The 12,676-nt window shown below is 41.5% G+C and overlaps 1 protein-coding gene across 2 annotated transcripts in view; it reads right to left on the bottom strand.

Annotated features, from left to right (window-relative positions):
* HOMER2 (homer scaffold protein 2) overlaps window positions 1-12,676 on the bottom strand; it is a 167,797-nt gene that overhangs the window by 48,874 nt on the left and 106,247 nt on the right. The window lies entirely within an intron of this gene.

Genomic DNA, 12,676 nt, shown 5'->3' with positions numbered 1-12,676 from the left:
ACTGTTCTGTGCACAAAAGCCAGATAAGCCCTTCAAGGTAACACATTATATACAGCTGCTGTTTTACAAATGCAGACCAATATGTGGTTGTTTATCATCAGCAATGCATCGGTGAAACCAACCAGGCCACAATGAACCCTACAATGAACCACAGGAGACATTAAGGAAAATCTTCAAAGATACAAACCACACAAAATGGTGAATTTAATAGCGTAACTTGTTGCAGGTTTGTCACGGAGTTCACCCTTTGTATTGCAAATAGTAAAATCTGTCCTAAAATTCTGCAGCATAAATGGATTTACAATCAGTACTGCCGTTCAGTTCATGTCCAGAGTCTTCTGCAGATTTTTTACCTGCGAAATTTCATTTCAAAAACATTTTCCTATTACTGTAAGTGCTATGGATTTCCGGACCTCAAATCTGTAGCATATTCATCACGAGGTCACTCAAGGAAAACATGACATTCCTCTCCCCTTGCCATGAGAATGTGTCCCTAAGCCATAAGGATGGACCTATATTAAAATCTGACACAGTCACTTTTGAGTGTTTACGATACTCCCCATTTACAAGAGGGGCTCGAACCAGATCTCATTTTATTTATATATTTCCAGGAAGAACAACAATGGAAAAGCACAATGCAGAATTCTAAGAAAAGATTGGCACGGCTTCTGAAATGCCATACAGAGCATTTTTAAGAGCGCATAAATAGGTATCAAATACCATTCCTAGTAATCATAATGTATTACTATTCGTATAAGCCTCAGTAAAAGATGGAGCCCATAAAGGTGAAATTATTTTTCAGCATCTATATAAATACTTTATCCGGTGATTTTCACAACTATAAAGTAACATTAAGTTACAACCCCAATGTCAAAAGAGTTGGGACACTGTGTAAAGTGTATATGAAACAAGAATGCAATCTTGACATCCAATATTATATCAATAGAACACAGAGTTGAAAACTTGACATTTTATCATTTCATATGCAAAAAATTTACTTATTTAGAAATGTATGGCAGCAACACTTTGTTGGGACATGGCCATGTCTACCATTGTGTAGCATCCTCTTCAAGTCTCTAAAGCCCTCGGAGGTGAAGAGACCAAATACTGGAGTACTGGCAGGGGAATGTTGCCCCATTCTTCATTGGTGTATGACTCTAGCTGCTCAACAGTCCTGGGTTTTCTTTACTGGATTTTATGTTTGACAATGCACCAAATGTTCTCTATTGGTGGAAGATTTGGACACCAGGCAGACCAGTTCAACCCCAGGATTCATCTTCTGGAAAGCCATGCTTTAGTGATGAATACCATATGTGTATTGCCCTGTTGATATATTCAAGGCCTTTCCTGAAAGAGACATTGTTTCGTTGGGAACAAATGTTGTTCTAAAGCACCTATATACCGCTCAGCATTGATTGTAACTTTCAAAACATGTAAGCTGCCCATGCCATTAACACTAATGTAACCCCATACCATCAGAGATGCTGGCTTTTGATCTGTGCTTTGACAACTGCTTGAGTCTGTAGGACACCAGTGTCTGTGGTTTACATAAAGAATGTCAGGTTTTGATTCATTTCACCACAGAATAGTTTTCCATTTTTCCTCAGTCTATTTTAAATGAGCTTTACCCAGAGAAGACAGCGGATTTCTAGATTGTGTTGATATATGGCTTCTTTGCATGATACTGCTTTAATTTCCATTTGTGGATTGCATGGAGAACTGTGATCACAGACAATGATTTCAAGAAGTATTTCTGAGCCCACACAGTGATTTGCATTCATGCCTGTTTATAATAGAGTGCTATCTGAGGGTCCACAGATCATGAGCTTCCAATCTTAACCAACAGCCTTGTTCTTTGTACACATGGATTTCTCCAGATTATCTGATTTTTTTCATGATATTTTACTGCAATCTCAAACTAAGGAACATTTTTATGAAATTGCTCCACCATTTTTAGACATAGTATTTCACATATTGATCATCTTTGCTTTTTGGAGACTCTTCCTCTCTAACATACTCTTTTTATACAGTCACATGACTTATTTGAAAATTAATCATCCGGCTGTTCTTCATTACTACCACTTTTTCAAGTTTTTGTTAAGCCTGTCCCAACTTTGAGATGCATTGCTGACAACAGTTTTTAAATGAGTAATTTTTTTTCAAATGTAATGGAAAAATTTCTAACTTTCAAATCTGGTTATGTGTTCTATGTTCTTTTGGTAATAAAATATGGTTACATGAGATTTCCAAATCATCACATTCTTGTTTGCTTTACATTTTACACAGAGAGGACCTTCTATGCAGTGTCGGACTGGGATGCCTAGGGTCCACCAGTGGAATTGTTTCTAGTGGCCCACTGCCAGGACCCCTGCAGATCAGCTGTACTGAGACAGCATGGCTACAGGTAATAACAATACCATGCTGCTCACCCACCATATGAAGTTCACAGCTGCACTACTTAAACCCACCACAACACCCTGTATGGCAAGTGAACCGCGTGGCTCCTAGAATGGTTACCATTGCCTGTAGCCACACTGTCCTAGAAAAGCTGATCTGCAGAGGTTCTGGCTGTTGTACCCCCACAGATGTAATATTGATGAACTATCCTAAAGACAGACTATCAGTAGTAGAAAGATGGATAAATCCTTTAAAGAGGTTGTCCAGGATTTGGAGCAACCCATGTGGCAAACAGTAGGTGTAAAATAAAAAAATTAACAAAAAAAAAAAAAAAAGCACATTCACCTGTCCTCGGCAATCCGTTGTCCGCCACCAGTGTCCATTCAGTCTCATGCTGGCGCCTTTTTGCTGGGAGTCCTGCACCTCATGTGATTACTGAGACCAATTAGGTACAGGATTTCCAGGCGAGAGACAATGGGGTGCTTGGGACAGGCGAGTATGTTTTTTTGGGTTGTTAAAATCCGATTGCAAAACTGGGGAGAACCTGCTCCTGCTTGTCGCCTCTACTCTTTCCGTAGCACCCTGGACCTTGTGCACCGCACATCACATCGCGATGACGTGATGTGTGGCGTATGGGGGACCCCTGTGACTTAGGTATTGTTATGCTGGAACCCTAGACCAGGCACCAGGATAAAAATACAGTGGGACATTAGCTTGGGGGGTGGGGAATCTACAACTCTCAACAGATCAAGATTAAGGGGGGATTAGGGGGAAAAATAAGGGAAAAAGTTGTTTTTGTTTGTGTGAGTAAGTAGTACTTACCTTCCACAATGCTAGTATTTGGTTCCTCTGCAGAAACCCGCCGTGCTCAGCATCAAGATGTCGGTGACGCTTGCAGCATCAAGCCCATCACCAGGAGCCAGGACAGAGGGGGAGGGTCTAGAACAGGGGTAGGCAACAGAGATGAGTGAACACTATTCAAAATGGCCGTTTCGAATAGCACACAGCCATAGGAATGAATGGACGCAGCCGGCACGCAGGGGGTTAAGCGACCGGCCGCCAGCAAAGTCTGTGTGCCGGCCGCTTCCATTCATTCCTATAGGTGCGTGATATTCGAAACGACCGTTTCGAATAGTGTTCGCTCATCTCTAGTAGGCAACCTTTTTTGTTCAGCGTGCCGATTTAAATGAAAGAATCAAAGATGAGGTCCTCGGAGTGCCGATCAATAATTATAAAGCTGACAACCCCTACACTATAGTCATATAGCATAAACCACAGCATCAAGGTGCTGCCATACTGTGCTCCTCGCCACGTGTGTTTACTGCTATTTGCCTTTATACACCTGTACTTTTCCATTAGAAGTGATGTAAGTACCTGTGTAACCATGGGTAGCAGAGTGAGGTCACGCCTGTTGGGTGATGTCACACTATGTACCTGGATGTTGCATCCTCGGCCACTGGTACTTTCACTTTTCTGTAAGTGAAACATGGATTAATTTCAGCCACATTTAATTCCTGGCGATGCAGCACCACCAAAACCACAGCCAGGAATTAATGGGTCTCACAATTACCCCAAAGTGACAGCTCTGGTGCCCGGGGACTCGATTTGGCTAGAGCCGCATCTGGCTACACAGTGCGTCACAACCTGAAAAGAAACACCCTAAGGGTGCATTCAGACTACGTAACGCCGGGCGTGTATGAGAGCCGTACACGCCGGCATTACGGCAGACTGCCGAACACTTCCCATTCACTTCAATGGGAGCGCTCGTAAACGCCGCTGTTACGAGCGCTCCCATTGAAGTGAATGGGAAGTGTTCGGCAGTCTGCCGTAATGCCGGCGTGTACGGCTCTCATACACGCCCGGCGTTACGTAGTCTGAATGCACCCTAAGTCTGGGGCCCCACGTTACGGAAATGCATCTTTTTTCTGTTGTAGATTTTGCTGTATTTTTCTGAGCCAAAGCCAGGAGTGGATTGAGCAGGAGGAAGACGTATAAGAAGCTTCCTAGATAATTTCCATTCCTTTAGTAGCCATTCTTGGCTTTGCCTCAAAAAAAAAACCCGCAGCAAAATCTGCAACAAAAAAAGTGTGTTTCCGCAACGTGGGGCCTCAGCCTTAGGCCTCGCGCACACAAATGGCACGGATGTGGTTTTCACTGATCTATACATTAAAAATGAATTGACAGGGCCACAAATGCAGACAGATATAGGACACATATAGGACTTGCTCCATAATTTGCAGCTCTTCAATTTGGCCCAGACACACAGCTGCAAAAGCAACAGCATCTATGTATATGGGCTCACTGAAATCTAATAGTTCATTATTTTATCCACAATTGCAGATATATAGTATAGTCATGTGCATTACAGTTTAGTAACTCAATGTGCCTCATATTAATAGCAGTTAACCCCATCGTATCCCTCACATAAGGGTTACTGATATGTGAGACATATGCAGGTAATAATTAGGTATCTTCATTATTAAGGTCCTTTATTATTACCTCCATATGTCTCACATATCAGTAACCCTTATATGAGGCACACAGGGGTTAAAATGAGGGACATGATGGTGTTAATTTCTATTAATGTGTGGCACATGGAGTTACTAAAATTAAGTTAATAACCCCAAATGCCTGACACTACTAGGAATTGTAACGCCAACATGTACCTGGTGTTTTACTTTCACTATACTGTATGGAGCTTCCTCTCTTCCTCATCTTTGCAGGATGCAGACACAGGAGCAGGGTCCAGGCAGGGTTCTCCTGCCTCCCGGGCTTTCCTCTCTTGCAAGAGAAGGGGAGCATCCTATATCATTACTGTAGCAAAGCCCAGAGGAACGCTCCCTCTTCTCTTAATATATGCAGGTCCTGTGCTGCAAATGCATTGGTTAAAGGACCGATCCGGATGGTTAGGAGCATGATCGGGCCCCTAACCAATGCATTTGCATTAACAAAAGGAGGATTAATAGTTGGAGCTTGGGGCCCACCGGGGGATTCACCAGTTTCTTGGTGGGCTATTCCAACCCTTCTTCTATGCCTGCTAACATATGACAGGTTATAAATCACTGCAATGCTGAAACAGCAATGAATTCAGCACATGCCCAATTTTGCAGGTGTGCGCCCTGGTGCCAGAGATATTGGTGCCATTAGTTTCAGTACTTTCCTCACTGTCCAGAGATGATGGCAAATACCTGTAAAACTGACAGTGTGCTAAATTTGTTGTAATGTCAGCTTTGCAGCAATATGTAACATCGACATGAAAGGTCTTTTCAAGACTACACATTTCTCCTGCAATGGCCGCTCTATGAGCTCTGTAATTCTCATTATTGTTAAAATATGCTGAATGGATGGAAATTTAACATTAGTTTTTGAGAAGCAAATTGAAATATTACAACCATTATGGCTGCACTTCCAGTTTTACTTTTCCAAAAATGGCTGCTGAAATAAAACTAGAGAATTAAATCTATAAGCACAATAAACAGAATTAGTAACCTCTGGCTGCTGTTCTAACATCTGATCTAATAAAATACGGCTAACTTTATATTCTGGGTGAAATCCCCTATGAGCTTCATATGAACAACATGACAAATGTATCCAGTACTAGATACATAACTACACCAGCAGGAGCGTACAATATGTGATGGAAAACAACAGAGATTCTATTGCATTGACTATAGGACAATAATAACAGGATATTACAATTGTGAACAACGCAGTCCTTACAGGAGTTTGTCTTCAAGTGCAACTTATCCATTATCCACAACATACTGGACATTTTGCAGAATTGTGGGATTCTGACTTCCGCGAACCACCTGATCATAGGACCTGGGTTGTTTTGTGACCCCATCTAAATGACGTGGAGTTAGAGCAGGCAGCCGCTTGTCCCAATTAAAACTGATTTTAGGTTCAATCAAGTCTTATATACCATCCCCATTCTGAATTCACTATTGAACAAAGTGGAAAACCACTAACAAGCTCAGGTCTTAAGGTCCTATTAGACAGCGCATTGTAGATAAGAAAAAAAATAGAACCGCACTCCAGAAGGTTAAGCTTCTTAAGTAGTTTATAAATTGCTATGTTTTGGGTATAAAAACCCTTCCTCGGGCAATGGGGGAAAAAAATGTAGGGCTAATTAAATACGGCTTGGTCTTTTGACTACAGCGGGGTTCCTTTAAATCAGTCTCCTACCTTCCACCCACTGGCACAAAGTCTAGGATTTTCATCCAGAGAAGTCGCTGTACATGATGTCTCCCAAGCAGCTGTACATGGCTGGTTAAATGGATTAGCAGAAGTTAGCAGAAAATCCCAACAATAACGGTAAGACAGGAAGTCCGGTCTATTTGAAGGTCCAGTGTGGCTGGATAAGTGCAAGGGTCCAGGCAATGTAGTACATTATTTCTGCTGACTTCTGTATATTCAGTTAACCAGCCATGTATAGCGGCTTGGGATACACCATGTACTACGGCTTCTCTGAATGAAACTCCTTCACTTTGTGCCAGTGTGCGGAAGCTATGAGACTGATTTAAAGGAATACCACTGTAACCAAAAAAACAGGCCGTATTTAATTAGCCCTACATTTTGTTTTCCCATTGCCTGATAAAGGGTTTTTATACCCAAAATGTTGCGATTACTAAATTACTTAAGAAGCATAACCTTCTGGAGTGCAATGCTACGTATTACTTATCCTCTTGTGTTCTTGTAATGCCACAGCCGAGTGGCAGAGGTCATAGGACACCCATGAACCTACACAAAACGGATGCCCTTACAGTTTCACTGACTGATTATGACAATTTGCATTTGCAACTTGAGGGTTTTATTAATTTTAGGTAAACCAACACTCATATTGGGGAACAGATATTGTCTGTATTTCCAAATAATCACATTCTTATGAAAAACAATAAAATAAAATGACCCTCCATAATCTTATAAACCTGCCATAAATATGCAGGTTAACACAGCACAAAGAGATTGCCATAAAACAGTCTATGTCTGAAAAGTGTCAACATGGCCAGTTTGGCTGTTATCTCCCTATGCCTCTTCTGTTCTGTTATCCCTAAAGGGGCATATTAGGGAACTGCTACAATTTCCTAAAGCCATATGCATATGCAGTGAATTTCCTCAGCTGTGAGAAAGGCTTGGAACGTGAACATGGTCTTGGCTTGAGCTATACAGCAACAGTTGGTCATGACATGACTCATAGTAAAATCCTATGATGACTGTAATGCAACCTCAACGTTTCCCTGTGGGCATGAGCGACCTTACAGTGTCCACCAAAAGTGTGACAACTGACTTTTGTAACAGTCACAAGGACATCCTTGACGGGGTTTTCCCATACATCTGGACCTCAAAAAAAAAAAAAAAAAAGTAGAATATTTAAAATAAAACTTTCACACGAAACCAGAAAAAAACAAAAAAGGTTTGAAAACAGATATACATGATCAATATTTCAATGGAGAAGCTTAACCACTTCAGTACTGGACCAATTTCTCTGGTACATGACAAGACATATTTTTGTTTTTTTTTCCGCATAATGGCGGCTCCCATAGCTGTGTATACAGTGATAGGAAAGGCAGGGGCAGTAATAAACCACCTTCTCTAAGGGTGCATTCACATGGAGGAAAATGGTGAGGAATTTGGTGTGGAATTTTAGCGCTAAAAAAAATAAAGCCTCCCATTGACTTCAATGGGATCCCTTTTCTGCTAGTTAAGGCTAAGGCTCCACTAGTGGGCTGCAGCAAAAAAAAAAAAAAAAACGCAATGACAGAAAAACTGGAAGAAATGCATTTTGGTTTTTCTCGCAGTGCTTTTACAGAAAGTTTGCAGAGGTTTCCTCTGTGGACTTTCTGCTTTCTTTATCCCTATGGGGAAACTGCTGGCATTTCCATAGCTATAATTGACATGCTGTGATTTCCGAAACCGCAATGATTTTGGAAATCACAGTATGTCCCCTGCACATATATGTTTCCACAATGTGTGGATGAGATTCCCTGAAATCCCATCCTCTATGCAGGAACTGTAAAACTCTGTTTTATTTCCATTAAACCGCAGTTTTTATGCCATGCGGGGCTCCGGCTTAAAGGGGATTTTCCCTACGCATAACCTTATTTAAAGTTTGTAGACAAAAAGTTAAAACACTTTTGCAAATATATGTATTCAAAAATGTTGCAGCGTTTTAAAGATTTTCTCCAATCCTCTTTAATGGAATGTGTCATGTTTGGCTGCCAATGGATACAACCATGAATGCTTTCTATAGGCTGACACTAAGGTTGAGCCAATCTTGAGATTTCAGGATCGTTTTTAAAATCCGATTTTCGATCATTTTCTAGCCGATCCCGATCGTGAAATTTGCTTGATCGTGATCAGATTTTTCCCGATCCCTGATCGCTCAACCCTATCTGGCACTTGTCAGAAAAGCAGCCAAGATTTTCTTATTGTGGACAGGTTATATTCTCATTCCTGTAGTGTCCCTGTGAGATAACCTGGCCATTGTAAGGAAATCAGGACTGACAGAAAGAAGGTTTCTGCATTCATGGTCATACTTCTACAACAGATTTGGACAAACCTTTACAGACTTTCTATAAAAAACACTGCGGGAAAAACCACAGTGGAAATGCATCTTTTTGCTGCGGCTCGCTACGTGGGACCTTAGCCTATATGTGGATTAAATACATCTGGTACTAATAAACTGCATGCTATCTATGTTCTAAAGGAGTCATTTGTTGAGGAGGACCTGGGTATAAGGTCAGTAGGATGTTATTGTGTATTAAAAGAAACATGTACTTTAAGGATAGGGATGTACTATTAGCACGGTACTAAGCATTGGTACAGTCTTATCTGGAATATGCAGTTCAGTTCTGGGCAGCAATTCATGGAAAGTAGGTCCTGGAATTGGAAAAGGTACAAAATAGAGACAAAAATAATAAGGAACATGAAGCACCTCAGTCGGGAGGAGAGATTAAAATAATTATTGTATATATGTCTCAAGAAAAGACATGTAAGGGGAGATATGATAAACCTTCATACATTTATAAATGACTTGTAAAAAGAAATCTGGTAAAAAGCAGTTCCATTTAAAATCCCCCTCAAAAAATAAGGGGTACTCCCCTCTACCTAGAGAAAAAACAGTTATTCTCTAAAGTTGACAGGGCTTCTTTACCATAAGAACTGTTAATCTAACAGTATAAAAATTTTTTTAAAAAAGCAAAGTTAAAAAAGCTTTTTATAGCTAAATAGTATTGGTCCTTATGTAACTGCTGTGTCCCTAATGTGACCCTTGAGCAAGGCCCAGACTCCATTCCCATCCCTTGGTTGAACTCAATAGACATATATCTTTTTTAGTCAAAGTAATCAAGTCATGTGACTATAAAATGGGAAGGACCTTGAAAATCATGAAGAACTCCTGCAAAAAGTATAGGAAATGGTATAAGTAAATATTACACAAAGATCAGCCAGACTCATTTGCAAAAATAGGAGTATTCCTTTAAGTAATCTTGGAAGGATTCAGGGCTTGTTCTGTCCCCAATCGGTACATTGCCTGATTAACACTGAACTTGTCTGATGGCCACAAAATTGCTAATTTAATTAAAACTTTACAAATCCTGTAATTAGGTCGCCTCGTCTCAAACCAGAATCATTTCTTGGAGTTCATTCAGGAAATGAATGGGGAATAGCACAGGTGCTGCAGAGACACAGAAATGTTTTGTGGGTGTATTGGCTACTAGTTGTTAAACAGAAACAGCCAAATCTGACACTTATTGATTGACTCCAATCGGCACGCTACAAAAGGACGATCGGCAGGAGGCAGGAAACATTTAATAAACCTGGCATTTCAACCACAGGCAACTTAATAAGATTTGAGGTTTCCTTGTTTTAAAAGGTAACAATATGAAGAATTCTCCATCTGGTTTTCAATGAGGAAAAGGAAAACCGTTTTACAGCTTCTCTGCTATGCTCAAAGGGAATCCATGGAGATATGTATCGACCTATTGTTCAAACCAGGAAGGATCAGACATGTTGAATTTCAGCTCACAGGAGATAAGTTGCTGCTGACAGAGATCCCTGGCAGCAGCTTATTTCACTTTCCCCATTAAGAACACAAGCACACTCAGCTGAACCAAGGTGTATGGGCCACTTTAAGATCTCAGTTATGAAGGACATCCAGGGGACAGGCATCGAAATAGTCAAGACCTAGAAGCAAACTGGGTGTGCTCCTCAATAATAAACTGGACTGGGCAGATCAGGGCTCGTTCACATCTGCGCCCGGCACTCCGTAGTTCAGGTTTCCGTTTCCTGCATAAAACAGAGCAGGAGACGGAAACCTGCAGGAGTCTTTCTCACCCATTCATTTGAATGGGTGAGAAAGCTGTCCGGCCGTGAGCAGCGGTGAGCGTTTTACACTCCCCGCCGCGAAACCGGGTTTTATAATCCGGACACAGAGTCGGACATGCAGTACTCTGTGTCCGGATTAAAAAATCCGGTTTCGCGGCGGAAAGCATAAAACGCTCACCGCCGCTCACGACCTGACCCGGTCTGAGCTTTCCGACTTCTGGCATGCAGAAGACGGAAAGCTCAGAACAGACAGATGAACGCAGGTGTGAACCTAGCGTCACCTGGATGCGCTGCACAGAAAGGGTCACAGAAGGCTCTACCTGCTCAGGAGGCCGAGGGCCTTTGTAGTCCAGAGGGCACTTCTTAGGGCCTTTTTCAACTCTGTGGAGCAATCTTCTTATGTGTGGCCTGCTGGGAGAGTAGCACATCAGCCAGGGATAAAAATAGACTTGGCAGGCTCTTTAGAAGGTCAAGTTCTGTCCTAGGGAGCCCCTGGACCCAGTATAGGTGGTGGGTGACAGAAGGATACTGTCCGTGGTGAGTTCCATTTTGGAAAACAACTCCCATCCCATGTATGAGACCGTGACAACACTGGGCAGTACTGTCAGTGACTGACTGCTTCACCCCAAGTGTGAGAAGGAGCGCTATTGGAGATCCTTCCTCCCAACCGCGGTCAGACTATATAATCAACATCAGGTTAAGCAAAGATCACTCCGCACAGAGAACTAAATGTTCCTGAGTCTCTTTTTATTTTACTTTTCTATCTGGTGGGACTATTAAAGGATTACCTTATCTCTTATGAGACTGAGATCTAAAAACACAGAATCTACTACTGACCATAGCTCATAGTCACAGCTCACCAAATCCTACACCCTCACCACTATGGAGTCAACTTTGTGCTTGTCAAATTTCTAGACTACTGGGTTTTTATTAGTAGAAAATGCATTAAGGAGTCAATCAGCAATTGAACTTAGCCGTGACATTTGCCGCAACCGGATAAGATATGGGGAGGGCGGCTAGTTGGCAAACCATTTGGTCATTGCTTATATTTCGGATTTCCTATTGGTGCCAGACCACTATGCTGCTGGGAATAGGTTAGTGGAGTGATGTAAACAATCTTCACAGTTACCCCAGACTTCATCATGAGATGAATTGGAGCAAGTCTTTGATGGACGGGTCAACACATCAAATTTTTGACTTGTTAAATTTTAACACACACACATATATATATATATTTGGACAAAGAAATGTGTCAGTCTGTTTGCTGAATTAATATAGATGAAAATATTTCACATCTCATGAATACTAGCTAGGTAGTCTTCAATTGCTGCCAGTGATTTGTAGAAAATTGTTAACATGCATGGCTCAATGAAGGAAAAAAATACCTACACAGCGTGAAGCTGACAGATCCGCTTAAAAGGCCATGTTATAAGGCTGAGCTGGAGACGGAAGCACTACAAAAGCCTTACCGACACATAGTGTGATGTCAGCAGCACAGGCCGCAGTGTAGATGTGCACAAGACAAACAATTATGTTATTTTTAGGGATTTGGAGCACTAGGTTTGGTAGTCTTAAACCATCATTAGTTTTCAGTGATGCATTGGTTGCTATGGTAACAAAGCACACAGATTAACCCTTGTCGTGCTTAAATATTTGCTGCAATTAAAAAGAACTTGTAACTATTTAATCTGACACTACGTTGCCATTCTGCAGCTCCCCTACGGTTTGTGGCACCATCAATTCTCAGCTAAACTTTACATCCCCTCTCTGGCAATTGATACAATGGGTTGTAGAATGGAGGAGTATTCTTCCAATGCACAGCACACTTGTGTGTATTGTTTCTCAGGAAGAAAATAAAACTTTAGAAAAATGGATGTGAAGTGTGATCCGGGGGGCACTTAGCTGAACTGCTAATAGCCCTCGAAGCCTAGAGGAGAATTTATCTCCATGCTGC

Source organism: Leptodactylus fuscus, chromosome 5 (genome assembly GCF_031893055.1).
Source record: "Leptodactylus fuscus isolate aLepFus1 chromosome 5, aLepFus1.hap2, whole genome shotgun sequence".
In the NCBI taxonomy this organism is placed as follows: Eukaryota; Metazoa; Chordata; class Amphibia; order Anura; family Leptodactylidae; genus Leptodactylus; species Leptodactylus fuscus.
Note: the sequence above shows the minus strand (reverse complement) of the source record. Positions and strands in the feature narration are given on the sequence as shown.